The sequence below is a fragment of the Toxorhynchites rutilus genome, chromosome 1 (genome assembly GCF_029784135.1).
Source record: "Toxorhynchites rutilus septentrionalis strain SRP chromosome 1, ASM2978413v1, whole genome shotgun sequence".
Lineage (NCBI taxonomy): Eukaryota > Metazoa > Arthropoda > Insecta > Diptera > Culicidae > Toxorhynchites > Toxorhynchites rutilus.
The window spans coordinates 201597049-201613825 of record NC_073744.1 but is presented as its reverse complement, the minus strand read 5'-3'; the positions used below and the strand labels follow the sequence as shown (position 1 = coordinate 201613825).

At 38.6% G+C, this 16777-nt stretch overlaps 1 pseudogene; it reads right to left on the bottom strand.

The window, feature by feature from the left end:
- Window positions 1-366: 366 nt before the first annotated feature.
- On the bottom strand, window positions 367-443 carry LOC129763773 (U4 spliceosomal RNA; annotated as a pseudogene).
- Window positions 444-16777: the final 16334 nt, after the last annotated feature.

The window sequence follows — 16777 nt, the reverse complement described above, 5'->3', positions numbered from 1 at the left end:
AAACATAAACATATGTACATGTACACGATTAAAACCCGGCTCTGTTACGGCTAAACTGCTAATGAGCCTAATAAATAAATAAATGAGATAAAAAAAAAAATGAATACATCGAATGGTTGTCATTGTAATCGCGATTAATGAAAGAAGGCATTTTTCTCAAGGTTAATGCATTTTAGGTCAAGAATTAGGCTATATAATTTTTTCATCCAACATTTTTTTATCCAATAATGGAACATCGACAGCCTGATAGACCACACGAGCAGAATGACAACATGATACGTGATTATTACAAGAAAAAACTATGGATGGGTTATACCTATGATATAACCGCAAGGTTGACGTAGGACTGACGTTGGCTTAGTAATCGTTTGTGTTTTTTCAATTAGCAATAATCGCCCCTCGGATGTTCCTCATTGGGTACGATATCGCTGCTACGCAGAGCTATCTTTCGTATGTATTGATTAAATTATTGATTAAAGTGAATGAATGAAACAATTCACGAATTGAATTGCAAACAAATCCCATTTTAGGTCAATTTGTGCATTAAGGTAGTGGCTATCGCAGCAAATAGTTATCAACCTTTTGTCTAATCATCAAACGGTATTCGTAGAAGTTCTGTGAGCTGGCGACATGAAGCGATATCTTCAAATGCAGTCTTGAATAACTGAGCCAAAGCGTTGCATTTGTACCCGCTTTTGTAGGCCGTGTTAGCACAACAAATTCCGGAGTGTAAAAATGCATTGGGGTATAAAAGTACTGCCGAGATCTGCAATGCCGATTTTCCCAACTTCTTGGTTTCGGAATCAGTGTTGGGAAAACACATTGCGGTTTGCAAAAAAGCAAGCGAGTACGAAAGTACCCGCTGCTTGTATCTATTTTGCAATGTCGGTTTCGCCAGGTTCCATGGTTTTGAAGTTTGTGTTAAGGAAACATTCCGATTTGCAGAAGCCCAAATGAGTACAAAAGTACCCGCTGCTTGCATCTAATTTGCAATGCCAGTTTCCCCTGGATCCATGGTTTTGAAGTCTGTGTTAGGGAAACAATCATTCATTTCAGCAATGGTACTTCAATCGTTGCGCCATCATAACTGAGTGGATTTCCGAGCGACACTCGTTTTTATACCGATTGGTGTGATTTCAATAACCTGTTTTGAAAGCAATTTTAAGGCTATTGAAACAAGTTTTTGGATCAAAAAGTAACAAGCACAGAACGCGTAGACATTTTACCTTTCGAATGAGGGGTTTATCATACCATTTCGTTTAGTTGTTTAGGAGGTATTAAAGCTCAAAATCTCGTTCTCCGGCGTAACGATTTCGTTCCCGAAACTTTGAGTTTACACCCCAGTATAGAAATGAAAGACGTAGTCCTACGTCAAAATATTCGCTCGATTAATCGAATATTGAAAGACAATTATTCGAATGAATCGAATATTGAAAAATACCCCAACGATTAATCGATAATCGAATAAATGAAAAATTTAGACATCACTAGACTGAAAGTTTGCCTCAGCGAGATCCACTGTTTATACTCTAGGCAAATATTCCCCTTCGTTCTTCTTCCTTTCCTTTGTTCATGGAGACTTCAAATCTTACGATTTCCCCTTCGTTGCTCGTCGATAAGTTGCTCGTTATTGACAGCTCTGTTCGGGAAAGCAGACAAATCAGTAGACCAAATGTATGGGAAAATAGAAACGCTTAAAGTTTTCACGAATTTAAACCATTTACACACCAGGGGATTGTGATGTATAGAATATCAAACAAATCTCAGGGAATTTCCGATTCGTTTGGTATGTAAATCGTCAAAATCCGTTCGCGGCAAAAATAGTTAATAACGTTAACTTTATTTCACAAAAACGTGACCTGTTTTCTGATTTGGCACCCTTAATGAAAGACGTAGTTCTACATCAAAAAGCAAGATTCTGAAAACGAAACCATTTTTTGACTAATTATAACTTTCTTTTTCCGGAAATAACGTCAACACATAAGAAGATCAATTTTGCACCACTTTTCTGATTGTAGTTTACTCTGCTCGGTGATTGACATCAGTGGTCGATTATGAAATGTTTTGGCAACAGTTTATTTTGAAATAAATCTTTCTTTCTTTTTTGACAGTTTCGACACGACTTTTTTTATTGCTAAAAAAGAGATGAAAATTTTCTTCGGGCATCATAGATCCCTAAATTTTCAACATATTATGTATTGTGATGCCAAGAACGGGTGGAGATGCAGGCAGTTTTAGACCAGTGTTAGGCGTTTTTCAAGCTATTTTTTTTAAATACCCCGCAAGTTCGAACGTTAAATGATAAACGGTTTAGAAAAATCGGTAAGCAAAATATGATTCGTAAGGGGGTATTCTGGTGTAGAGGCACGAATTTCGGACATTTTTTGGAGCTCCTAAAAATAAAACAAAGAATATTTTTAGCATCCATTGTATCATTATTTGTTCATCTATCAATTAACAATAGAACCAAAAAAATAACGGGAAAAAATATTCATAATTTGAATATTTACAAGCTGATGAAGTGAGGGAGTAAAAATGGCATACACGATATCAGCGCATCTGGTTATCTGGAATTGAGAAATAAATACAAACACAAATACAAAAAAAAGCGTATTATCCGGCATAAAAATCTCAACTAGGTGCTACTAACAAAAATGACGCAAGTAATACCTATGTTGAGAAGGCAAAAGTTCCACTGGAAACGTTAGTGCCATCCAAGAAGGTTATATCTCGGTAAATGATGGGACTTTCGAAAAGTCCTTTGTAGGGTATAATCTTGCATGTCTAAACTTCAGAAATAAAGAAAAATACAAAATAAAGTTGATTTATTTTTAATTTTTTAGACTAGAATATTCCCTTAAGAGGAATCACATCTCGGAGATGTTTCTAACACATGAATTCATATTTCCAACAGGCTGCAATTCGGAACAGAGAAAACGGTTGCCGTTGCTCGAGTTCGGTTCGTTTCAGCTTGTGAAAATAAAATAAAATTAAAAAAATATAGGAGGTTGTGTTCAAGACACGACCGTGTTGTTGACGTAGAACTACGCTGTGGTTCAATTCAAGTCGCTTGTTTATAACTGCGGATATTATTTTATAATGCCATTTTATAATGCTATTCTACATTCTATTCTATTTCTATATCCATTCTACCAGTTTGGTCGATCTGAAATGTTTTTTTTATTGATGATAATTGTTTGATGATTCATGATTCATTCTTGTGCTCGCAGAACAATACTTTGCTCGAGATAAGCGCAGCTGTCATCCTTAGTGGAGAAAGTTTTGCTACTGGCAAGCGAAACAATATCACATACAAAATTCCAGATTTACATCTACTTTCTTGGTGACTAAACAAACGAAATAAAATCTATCTGTTAATCTCAACAACATTGAAAAAAGTAGCACTGCTTCATTATGATCATGATTAGCGCAAATGCAATCCTAGATGAAAGCAGTTTTGCGACTGGCACGCGATCCCAAATAAATTAATAACTGAATATAACTTATTGAATAACTTGGTATTCTCCAAATAATTTTTTGGTGCACAACCTTAACACCTGCTTCACCATAGCATTAGTTCAAAGCATTGATGACAGCAATGCTGCTTGGAGAAAGGCTGAATATTTACCCCAGCAGAGATTCATTACTAATACCCTAGCGTAATTATTTCCCTCCCGCTATCTTCCTTCCTTGTTTATATTTATCACTAGCTAACCCGGCAAACTTCGTCCCGCCCAATCGCAGAACTATTCATTGATTGATCCTCTAATCTACCCTTTAAAATTACCTTTTACTGTAACATTCCTAGTACTTCTAGCAAAACTCGACATTATAATATCAGATTATTTTCAGACACAATTCTCGTTCAAGATATTTCAACCACTTGCAAATAACATGTTTCTTCGTTACGTTACATGCTAAATTTGGTTTTATTTGCTTGATTAATTCTCGAGTAATGCAGAAATTTGTGTTTCATTTGTATGGCAGCCCCCCCTTAGAGAGGGGGGTGGAGTGTCTAACCACCATAGAATTATTTGTTGCACTCTGAAACCTCCATATGCCTAATTTGGTTTCATTTACTTGATTGATTCTCGAGTAATGCAGAAATTTGTGTTTTATTTGTATGGCAGCCACCCCTAAGAGAGGGGGGAGGGGTATCTAACCACCATAGAAACATTCATTGCACCCTAAAGTTTCCATATGCCTAATTTGGTTTAATTTGCTTGATTAATTCTCGGGTATAGCAAAAATTTGTGTTTCATTTGTACGGCAGCCCCCTATAAGAGAGGGGGAAGGAGTATCTTATCACCATAGAAACATTTATTGCATCCTAAAACCTCCACATGCCAAATTTGGTTTCATTTGCTTGATTAATTCTCGAGTAATGCAGAAATTTGTGTTTCATTTGTATGGCAGACACCCCCCCCCCCCCTTTGAGTGGGGGAAGGACTGTCTAACCATCATAGAAACATTTATTGCACCCTAAAACTTTCACATGCCAACTTTGGTTTCGTTTGATTGATTAATTTCCGAGTAATGCAAAAAATTGTGTTTCATTTGTATGGCAGCCTCCTCTAAAAGGGGGGGAAGGAGTATCTTACCACCATAGAAACATTTATTGCATCCTAAAACTTTCACAGACCAACTTTGGTTTCGTTTGCTTGGTTAATTTCCGAGTAATGCAGAAATTTGTGTTTCATTTGTATGGCAGCCCCCCCTTAGAGAGGGGGGAGGGGTCTCAAAATATCACGAAAACCTTCCCCGGCCCCAAAAACCCCTACATACCAATTTTCATGTCGATCGGTTCAGTAGTTTCCGAGTCTATAAGAATCAGACAGACAGACAGACATCACTCCATTTTTATATATATAGATTACGACTGCATAATTTGCAACACAAAACAACCGGCAATCATAGCACAAAAAATAGGCGATTGTTGCATCGTTACAGGGCCAATGCACACGGAAGCAGATACAAATGGGGTTTCAGCGTAGCGAAGATGCACTATTTTTACGTACGGTTTATGAAGCACGCACGTACGCATACAAATATCCATATATCGATGGGTTGAAGCAACTAAATATACACACACTTATCTCCGTTCTGCGCTCTGCTCAACAGAAGCCCTTTCTGTTAATAATGCCAGGCTACATTAGCTTAGCTATCATCCTTTATGGAGAGAGTTTTCCTACCGCCATGCGAAACCAAATCATTGACAAAATTCCAGAACATTTATTTTCTCGATAAGCTGACGATAGCCTAGCTTGATGATTCCCCACACAATTGTGTAGCTCAGAACCTTAATGCAATGGTGTCAGTTTGATACAATGATTGCAATGCTAGAGACATCAGCGAGAGAGTAATTTGGTCGCGTCCACAGCTCAATCCGAAACGAAGACATGTGATGACGCAAAACAAGGAAGAACAAGCGATTGTCATTGCTTTGAATACAGAACGATACTGAAAGTTTGCCTTCCTTCCTTGCTTGAGACTTTAAGCTTCTTCAGTTCATTCGTCTCTAACCTTCAGAAAGGCCCTTGGAAAACTTTACTTTATCCATCATTTTACTCCTCCACCCCCATTGTCTTGAGAAAGGCATTCGATCCCTCGCCGCCCAGCTCGCCCAGCAACGATGTTGTTCAGTCCATTTCCTCAAGATGAATGAAAGTTTGCCTCAGCGAGATCCACTGTTTATACTCTAGGCAAATATTTCCCTTCGTTCTTCTTCTTTTCCTTTGTTCATTTTGCATCTTAAGATTTCCCCTTCGTTGCTCGTTATTGACAGATCTGTTCCGGAAAGCACACAAATGGACAGAACAAATGTATGAGGAAATGGGAATGCTTCCAATTTTCATGAATTTAAACCATATACAGACTATGGGATTGTAATGTATAGCATATCAAACAAATCTTAGGGAATTTCCGATCCGATTGGTATATAAATCGCCAAAATCCGTTCGCGACAAAAATAGTTATTAACGTTAACTTTATTTCATAAAAACGTGACCTGTTTTCTGATTTGGCACCCTTAATGAAAGACGTAGTTCTACGTCAAAAAACGAGCGCAACCATCCGCCTAAATCTGTGCATGCATCATCGTAAAATGTTAAATTAAACTAAATCGAAACAGACTCGATTTCGCGGGTTGTTATTGCTGCTGCTGCTGCAAGAGGGGGAAGTGTGTGTGTGCCTAAATGATTTCGGCATTAGGAAACCGTTTAAAAATGTGGCTCACATCATCGACGGAGGCCGGCCATTATTGTGCCCTCGGGGCCGCTCAGCCGGACCGGAATGAAATTTTCTCTTTCGTTCGGGGTGGGAAGCTAGCATAGGTGGAAATTTCGGCTCCGAAGAGTGCATAATTCATACTTCATCTGGTATGCAAACCCAGATCTCTGGATGGTTATCTCAGCCGCAGGGCTAGCCATACTTCAATTTTGGTCCATCCCCAGATGGGTGTTAATTGGGGTCCACATAAACACACACGCACACGCGGTTCCAAGTGAAATCATGTGTTGTGCCAAACACTCAGTGTCATCGTCAAAGTATTCAATTACAACCTATGACAGCGGTTTTTTGTCCTGCATCTAAATGGCGGCGAGGAGTAGAGAGAGACCCCAAAGGGCAGCTTTAGCGCACCAACTAAGGTCGAAAACTTTCGCATGTAATCATATATTCATTTTTATGTTCATGGATCCAAAAGGAGCATAATGACGAGGACGATACCCGCTAAGTTGTGCCCATTAGCTTGACCTGCCTTTTACGGGTCCCGAGATCCATTTTTTCTTGCCCTTACCCGGTACCAGAAAACAAAGTATTGAAGCGCCTGATTAACGCGAAAGAAAGCGGAAAATAACCCGCAGTGCCGAACTGACCGCACGAAACAAAGAGCCGAAAATATTTAATTTAATAATTATAATCATCGCCATTGCGATCTCTCATAAGAGGTCCCTCTGTCTCTCGTCTCGTTTCAGACGGGAATGATTTTCCGGTGAAGACATCGGCTTGGAGCCAACCCAAGCCCTGGCTGGCCATAACATACATCCGCGCCTGAAATTCGCTACGTTAAATCGATGGAAAATTTGCTTTCGATTGTTCTCCGTGCTCCTTGCCCGGCCACAATAATGTGCAGATAATTCATACGCTAAACTGAAAGTGAAAAGCGGTTATAAAATAGTGACTCTTCTTCGCGAATTCTTCACCCATCCCTCCCGGGCAGCAGACCTTCTCCCAAACAGGTTAGAGATCATCCGTTTGCGAAATTTCGCGCAGGATCCCGAGAGGAGCTTGTCTCAAATGTGGCAAAAGCATGCCCAATCGCTAGCTGCCATTTTTCATACGGTCCGCGAACAACGGTGACAAATGGATTTCTCTCCGGTCGCGATATGTTTGGCCAATCGATTCCCACGAGCAGGTGAGACAACGAATCGTGCCTAACCAATCGTCTGTCGTCTGTCACGTCCGGAGTGCCGATGGGTGCGAAACATTAGGTATACATACCACACAAAGTTGCTGGGGTGTTTTTTTCTTTCTTGGTGGAGATGTTTCGTTCCATCCATGCTAACGAGCTAGCGAGCATGAAAGATGATTACAAGTGTCATAAGTTTGTCAAAAAAAAAAGCTAGTTCCATGTTTTCTATCGCTGTGGGCGTTTAATCCGGGAGGATCCATTAGGTACAAGGTAAGCTTGATGAGGAAATCTTCGATGTACCGTAGTACAGGAACACTTTCGACACAACGGTTTTTTTAAATTTTTATTTTAAACTGAGATACATACAGAATTTAGATCATGTATTCAAAATGATTATAAAATATCATTTTTGGCAACATTTTGCATACATCAGTTATTTTGGCAACATATTAGTGGATGCCCTGCTCACTTCAGCGACATCGCAGTAAGCCTGGATATCATATGTCAAGAATATTAACCCATTACTGCCCAGGTGTACAAGAACTTCATCCAAATGGCATGAAACTTTCTAGTCCATCTAGGTTTGTCCCAAAAACGCAAACGCGAAACGCAATATTTTGGTTGTTTGGAAGTTGGAAGTTGAGATATCTATGAAATTTCATACGCTGAGCCGATACAGTATCAAAAATGGAAATCATTTGAATATCGAACAAAACGGTTTTATTTCATAAAATTCAACTTCAACAACCATTTTCATGGTTTATTAGCACTTTCGTGTACTGCCGTTCTACGCATAATTGTCCCACGGTTCATAGGGATGGCATAGAACATAGTACAGTTATGCGTAGAACGGCAGTGTATCGGATTTAGTATCACTGACTATGGTACCGGAAAAAGCACTCCGAAGGGTGCAAACCCACATCACACTTCAAGCAAATATACGTCGTACATCGGTTGCAATACGCACACCTTCGTTGGGTACCGGATTCGTATTAATGAAATGATTTATTCAGTCAAACCTAACTTCCGATGACTTCGAGTGTTTAGGCTTGATCTACATGAACTCGATCCTTGCTGGATTTATGTCACTCATCCGAATTTAAGGTCATTTTTTCCCAGTGTCTGGCTCTCTTCTTCAGACAGCTGCCCGAGGAGCACTCTTGTGATTGGCCTCGTTCAATGTTGCTCTCGACATTCACTTGTTTGCCAAAACCGGAAGGACCGTCCTCCGACTCACTATCTCCAGCATCCACATCGTTGTCGCCACCGCTTGGAGTCACGATGACAAAGTCAATATCATTTGTTGACACTAGATTTTCGAAAGCGTCTTCGTCCAAATCAATCAGATAATTGTACAGCTCCTCCGGATTATCGGAAAGCTGATATTGTGTCACAGATTTGAGCAATTTAGAATCCTTTAGGAGGTAAAACTTTGATAAATTTATGTTTACTTTTGCGACTCCATTAAACTCGAACTTCGCAAGCTTCAATACGCAACAAAACAACAAAAATGACAGATAAAATGACACTTACACAAAAAACACTCTTAAATTATCATGTGGTATCATTTAAAATGCGCTTAACACATTAGTTTCATCAAAAACAGTGCGTATTAAATTTCATTTCCCTGGGCACTAATGGGTTAAAAGTGAAAAAAACAAGTTTTAAATGTGGTTTCGACAAAGGCAGTTGTGTTGGATAACAGAGGTGAGTTTGATTGAATCAGGGCTTGGAAATATTGAGCTTATTAAATAATTTTGAAAATAGATTAACGCGTTTATTTCGTTTGTCGATACTGCATGTCAAACAAATTTACGACTGGGATCATTCATATACGTTTTGTACTATCTGAGCTTTTATTAAGGCTCGAGTCATGGGACTTCATTCACATGTATTCATTGCCATTGATTCGCGATGACAGTGGTGGCGTCTGGTGGCGTTTTCCAATTAGGGGCCATAATCTGGGGCCCAAACTTGATAGTGTAATTTTCAACAGATTGTCCTCTAAAGTCAGTTTAAAAATGTTAAAATTTGTATGAAAATTTTCACATCATATTATTTCCGACATTTTTGCTGAATCTTTTCATTATAATATAAAGTTGTCTTCAAAAACAATTTTCGTACGAGATTTTTTCACCACCTGCAAAAAAAATTGTTTTGAATATAAAAAGAACACTAATTTGGTACGGAGAAGTTAATTTTCATTCATAATTCGAACCCTTTGCGGTCGGAATTGATTCCCCTTGAAAGAGATCCTCTTATCCTTCCACGCATATAATATTTTTTTATACCAAGTACCGTTACCTATTGTTTATGAAAACTCCGTATACATTCATGAAGAAGTACAGTAGACATTAAAATTCGTTTAGAAAAAACAGGAAGTGGGTTATATCTGTGGTATAACCGCACGGATGACGTAGGACTATCGTTGATTTAGTGATCATTTGTTTTTAGTTGCATCTGAATCAATTCTGAATAAATGAATAAATGAATATTTGGGAGACTTCGAAAACGAGAGCGTTACGTTGAAGGCACAATGTTCAGCAATAGAAGCAATCACACGAAAGTTGCCGGCTAGTGACCATTCTATCCTGGATTCCTCGAGTCGAGAAGACGCACCACGCTAGATATGACTACAGACTAGGGGGCGTTGCTGATTGGTCAGCTGCATCCCAAAAGGAAGTATCCCGTGTCGGGCACAGGTATAGAGCATTGGAGACAGCAACATCACAATTACGAAAACACTTGTAATACTAACCTCGAGCCAACCGCGAGTAATCGGTTACATATTACTAACATAGTTATAAGGCAAACATTGTCGAAATATTGAACTCCCGGCCCCGTTAGGTTGACGCCATATGAGCCTCAATAAAAATATATATTTTGGAAAAAAAAACATCTTTCCAGATTCTCCTCGATACACGAAGCCCACCAGTGGTTAATGCGGATTCGATAACCACTTGTTTATTGCCCTTGATTGAAAAATCACAGAACCAAATGTATTTGGTTGCAGCGTTATATGGATAGAAAACATTGAAATTAACTCTTTCGCATGAATGTATTTTTCAATTCCAAGGGGAACTGGTAAATTATTTTTCAGCAACGATGACATCTTTCCGAAATCGTCTCGATGCTGGATGGTAACCAACCGAAAATAAGTTCCGCGCGTGTATGTTTGTGTGTGGTGGCTGCTCCGATGTCTCAAGTGGAACCGTTTGTGGCATCTCTCTATTTTCTATCTATTTTAGACATGAAAAAATGGAAAAAATTACAAGCCCTTCTAGGTGATTTTTGTCTAGCTTTTTTGTTCGATTATCTTTAAGTCACATTTGAAAAACTCCAAAACTTATCGAGTACATAAACTTGAATTTTCAGTTAGTGTCCATCTTTCCCACCCCAGGTGTCCATCTTTCCCGCCAAGTGTCCGTCTTTCCCGACTCAATCTTATTTTTTCAAAGATGCATTCAATTTTCAAAATTTCTGCCTCAAAGACAAATTTTATTATGAAAAGAGAACTAGACTATCAATTTGTATAAATTCACGATTAAAACAACTTTTACTTAGGGTATCCATCTTCACCACCCTTCCCCTACACTATTTATTTCTGAAGTCATTTTTTTTTTCCTGAAGTTTCCTGATTTGGCAATGCAAATCAGTGGTTCAAACGGAAATGCCAACAAAAGAGCAAGATCTGCACACACATTCACAGAAATCGCTGGGTTTTATTACATAAACCTGGAACCGCATATGTCGACTCAACAATATGATAAATGATGATGGTCCCGCCTCCTTCCTCTACAGAGGTTTGAACAAGACATTATATCTAAAAGATATTTTTTTTTTCTCAGCATTGAAATCAGTTTAGCAAAAAAAACACAACTGATTTTATTTACAGATATAAGTTAAAAAAATTGCAATGTCAAAAGACAAGCTGTTACGGCCCAGACGGAAAACTATATAAAAACACACCTCGATTTTAATACAAACAACTTCATTCAAACACTTCACATATTACACAAAATACTTAACAGTAAACACAACACTTCAAACATTATCCGCAGCAGTAGAACCTGAATGCGCACCTGTAAAGAATGAATATTTAGTTTGTTATACACATCTTAATACATATTGTCACTTACCTTTTCATCGTCGTCCACGTATACCCAAACAATCACATGAAACGATAATTATTTAGAACACATAATTGCACGACACATAATACTTACCTTTGAAGACAACACAACAAGCAAAACAATCATGTAAACAATATCATCCCAATTGTCACGGAATAGGGAACGCGTGGAAACGAACCCGCTATACAAAGCGTATTGTTTATAGCGAACATTCGAGAAGGAACCCGACCAAAGAATCAATCGCAATTATAGGCTATTCAAATGACTATGGGCCAATCGTATAAATAGGGCACAAAATGTTCAGAGCAGGTCAGTCGTAATAAATCAGTCGATCAGTATACATCAAGCGTCTTGATTATATTCGATCATATCTCATCACTTCTACATCGGGTAGTCAGTCTACTCTACTTCGGAACTTTGCTCAGAAACTATCTGGGCGGAGACATTGGCGCTGTAGACAGGGTACTCTACTCACATCTCACTCCAGGAACTCCGCTTAGAACCCATCTGGACGGAGACACAAGCCAATACTCAGTTTTGTCCGCCACAGAGCCGATACGGTCCCGACAAGGCCCTTGAAGCCAAATGGTCCACCAAGACACAAGTCCAACCGCCAGCCTTGTTTTGATTGACTTTAAATATCCCCATCCAGAAATATCGAAAAAAAAATCTTTACGAACAATTTTTAGACCGGCTCTTACATAACTTTTGAATTCTCAAACTTTTGTAGACTACTTTTTTTTCAACTACTACAATATAAAAACAACAAACTAAAAATAGTCCATCATCACCATCAAAATTTTCAAAACAATCCGTTTAAAAAAAACTTCGTCAGGTCATACATTAAGAATAATAAAAACAAAAAAAATAAAAAAAACTGTTCACTTTAAGATATCCGTTCGTATAAAACTTCGTCAGTCAAAATCGTTATCAAAATAAAAAAAAAATTGGCTGTTAGGAAAATACAGCTTTAGCGTGTAAAATACAGTTCCTCTTAAATTCTGCTAGTGTTGTTGCACGTTTAATATGTCTTGGCATCGAGTTGAAAACATTTACTCCTTAAAAACATAGCGAATTTTGTGAAGCACATGTTAAGAAATGTGGTGTTCTTGTTTCATTCGCGTTTCTAGTATTATATCTATGAAAGTCACTTCCCCTTTCAACTCGGTCACACAAATATCGAGGCAGCAAACCGTTAACTACCTTAAAAATGAACTCCATAGTTAAATACACAATTCTTTGCTTCACAGATAACGATTGCAGAGCGTCCAGCATCAAATATGAGGAAGTGAACCTGCTACATTGTAAATCAAACGCATTATTTTATTCTGCAAGCACTGTAATCTCGATATTTGCGTTTCATTCGCCAAAAACTAAATGGAAGAACAAAAGTCTAGATGAGGATAGATGAATGATTTGTATAGCTGTATTTTACTGCAAATAGTTAAATCGTTTCTTAGTCGACACAAAATTCCATACTTCTTGGCCATTTTCTTGATGACATTGTCAATGTGAATATTGAACATAAGTTTGTCATCAATAATCACGCCAAGATATTATTTTTTTCTTTATTATAGTGATTTTCAACACATTTCGGCTGGTTCGTCACTTTTACTTCCATTTTTGGAAGAATGTCGGGAGTGAGAATTGAACTCGTGATCTCTGCGTGAGAGGTATGGATGTTACCACTACGCCAGATCGCCTCCACCAAGATATTAAATCTCCCGAACGCGATCAATGGTCTCATCATCAATTACAATAGAGACGTTTTCATTTATTCGATTTCGCGAGATTACCATATATTTAGTCTTATTAATGTTCAATTTCAAGTGCTTATATTTCAGCCATCTACTTGAGGAACGCAAATCTCCTTTCAAGTGTAAAACGACATCATGTACATTCTTAGCTGCAATGAATAACACAGTATCATCAGCAAAAAGATTAATATCGCAATATCGTAAAACTCGACGCATGTCATTGATGTACATAATAAATAACCAATAATAAATAAACAATACTGATGGTAACAGTGCCTCGTCAACTACTTAGTCATCATAATCTAGTGAAAGCGATGGTTGAAATACCGAGTTATTCGGGGGTTAAATTGCTGCTGAAATAGATACAAATCAATCATTGTTCAATCTTCGGCTAGAAGCGCTGGATACCGAGCCTCCCCAGAAGCATATCTTCGATTCGCATCCTGAAGTATACACAGTGACCACGGTTGTACTTGTTATTCCTCCGAGTCAGGCATCAGTGAAGAGGACATTTAGCGCACTCGCACTAGTACTCTCCAACCAGAGAACATGCTTGACGGAAGAGACTCTGGCCAGAATTATGATCATTGAGCTGAACAAAAATGTCCTCGATCAGATACTGCCAACACTAAATAAGCGGAAGGATGTCACTACCTCGATGACCACTGAGCCTTTGTAGACTCGAATGCTTCGATGTTCCCATCGTCAAATTATACAGTTAGTTACAGTTGAAATAAAAATATTTGCGAAACAACTAAATGAAAATCGGTTTCATTATTAAAACCGATTTTCATTTAGTTGTTTCGCAAATATTTTTATTTCAACTGTAACTGAATTCACTCTTTGTTTAGTTGCCCGATCTTGCACCTCTGGTCTTTTCTAAACTAATATGAATTTACTGTTTAATTTTCATCATAGAACAAATTGAAACGGAAACCTTGCTTGCTTGAACTATTTAATACGGCCTCTTCCTTGGCTTACGCTGTCGATTCCTTCACACTCCGCAACGATATTCTATTTTGTTGACACTATTACAAATTTTCTGTACTTTATCATCTTCCTCAAAGAATTTTACGGTTTCAGGATATTGATATTGAATGAATTTGTACATTAATGTCACTGAATGACAAATCTAGGGTTATTTCCTTTTGTTTACATTCCGTGAACGCAGAGCAAAATGATAGAGGTAATGAACGAAAGTGAATGACTCAACTGTCAGTGGCTTGCTGTGATAGTGAAGCTTGGCGTTGGTTCATTTTCGCTATCGCAAATACAATAGTATCAATGTCCTGGAAAAAAGGTAATGAAGATGGTTGAGGATCGAGCGACATAGCATGCGCTGCCAAAACTATTTCGCAAATAGTGACGTCAGTCGTTGTGTATATCTTTGATTGCTCACCGCATCCATGTGAAAATGCTATTTTCATGAAGTAATTTATCAATGAAAAATGTACATTTTTGTAGAGCTCCCGTTGAATATGAGTCTAATGTGATAGCGTGAAGTGAATATTTGTGGAATAACGTCGAAAAATACAGATAAAAGTGATATTTCCATGTTCCATTTTCTTTCCCCCACGTTCATAGAAACAAACGAAGTTTCAATATTTTAGCCGTTATGAAGTTGATGTTCCGAAGGCTCTCAGTGTCGGTGTGTATGTTGTGAGATAATAATCGCCAATTAATCAAAATTTCACCGAAAATGTTACTGCTTTCGAGAACTAAGCATACGACTGCTCTCTGGAACTTTTTACCACATGAATAATCGAAATAAGCCACGATATAATTGTCATCTGTTAAAAAACAACCAGTTGAATGATTTCATGAGAATTTTGGCTCAAATTATCATGCAATCGTAAGTACTTTCAACATTGTTTTGTATCTTCCATTACATTCCATATTGAATGCAAATAATTACGACACGATATTCTGCTTGCCAATACAGATACACTTGAGGGGGTCTCCGTAGCCACATTGGTTGCGCGTTCGCTTAGTAAGCGATCGATCGTGAGTTCAAAACTCAGGGCCCTCATTGGCCATCTTTGTGTTGTTACAGAATAGCTACGTCCACACAACAATAATCAGCGATGGAGAATCGACCCACGGTCGAAATAAGATCGATTCATCCATACAACTGCTCTGCTCTGCAAGACACATCGGGCTGCTGTTCTATAAATAACTCAACAATGATCAATCAACTGTCTCCGCTGTCCGGTGGTCCAACTGGATAATGGAAGAACAGAAAGAATACTCTTACGCCTAAATGGCTACTGTGTGAATGTACCATATGTGTAATGGTATAGAAGGAATACTGGCGAACGGCAACTGTGTAATGTGCTAATTATAGATATGATAACCATGTGACATGTACACGATTAAAATTCGGCTCTGTTACAGCTAAAATACTAATGAGCCTTAAATAAATAAATGGGATAAAAAAAAATACAGATACACTTCGCCTACTGCTCCACCTCTATATGTACCTCATTGCAATAGTATAATGATCGAATGTGGTCCGAAATTCAGTTGAAAAGATTGATGCGAAACTGATATTTTCAAGCACTGATATGAATATTATTAGCTGAACCGCAGAACTTCATCTCACCGAAAATTGATTTTATTTCTACTAAAACTCTTCATTATAATATAACATTATTTTCAGATACAATTCCCGTTCAAGATTCTTCAAACAAAAGATTAATTCAAATAATATAATTTGTGAAAACAAAATGTGGCTTTAAATCTTCATTTGGTGTCAGTGGGCGCCGAAGGGCTAACATCTCAACCGAGCACAGATATTTGTTTAGAAATCCCAAATTCAATCCAAACATTACCATTTTTCCATTTTTCACCATTTGGGCGGCAGATTTCACTGCCCGCGGTGCATTCCCGCATTTGTGTTGTGCATTTGTTTACAGAAATCTCCAACCGCAAACAGCACAGAAGCCCGTCGTTCGGTGGGGCACATATGACCACAGCCTAGACCCCGATATGCGATATGTGTGTTGGTACCGACGTCCAGCTTTAGTGCGGCCAGAGTTAGCTCATTGCAGCTCTAGAGCGCGACCAACCCCAGAGATGCATTTGCGCCCCGCACGCTGTTGGGAGAGGGCCACAACAGACCTCTTAACCTATATTCTGGGTCTTTCATGCCATACACATGCCTTGCTTTGTGGTTCACTTGGCGGCTCTGGGTGAGGTTGGGTTTGCTCTTCGCGTTCGCTATAAACGCAATCGTCGTTTACGCAGTTGTTGTCGTGTACCGCGAGATGTGTTCTGCAGCATCACAAGCATATCACTTTCCGCTGGATGCAGTGTACCTCTTATGCACTCATAATACCACCCCACCGCTCCCGGCCGTGACAATACCAATCAGTGCTGAGTCAGACGGCATGAGAGGAAGACGGGGAGGCCCGAAAGTTTTCTGTCGAAGTATGGATTGGCTCAACGAGAAATCTTGTCAACCTGTCTCGCAATCT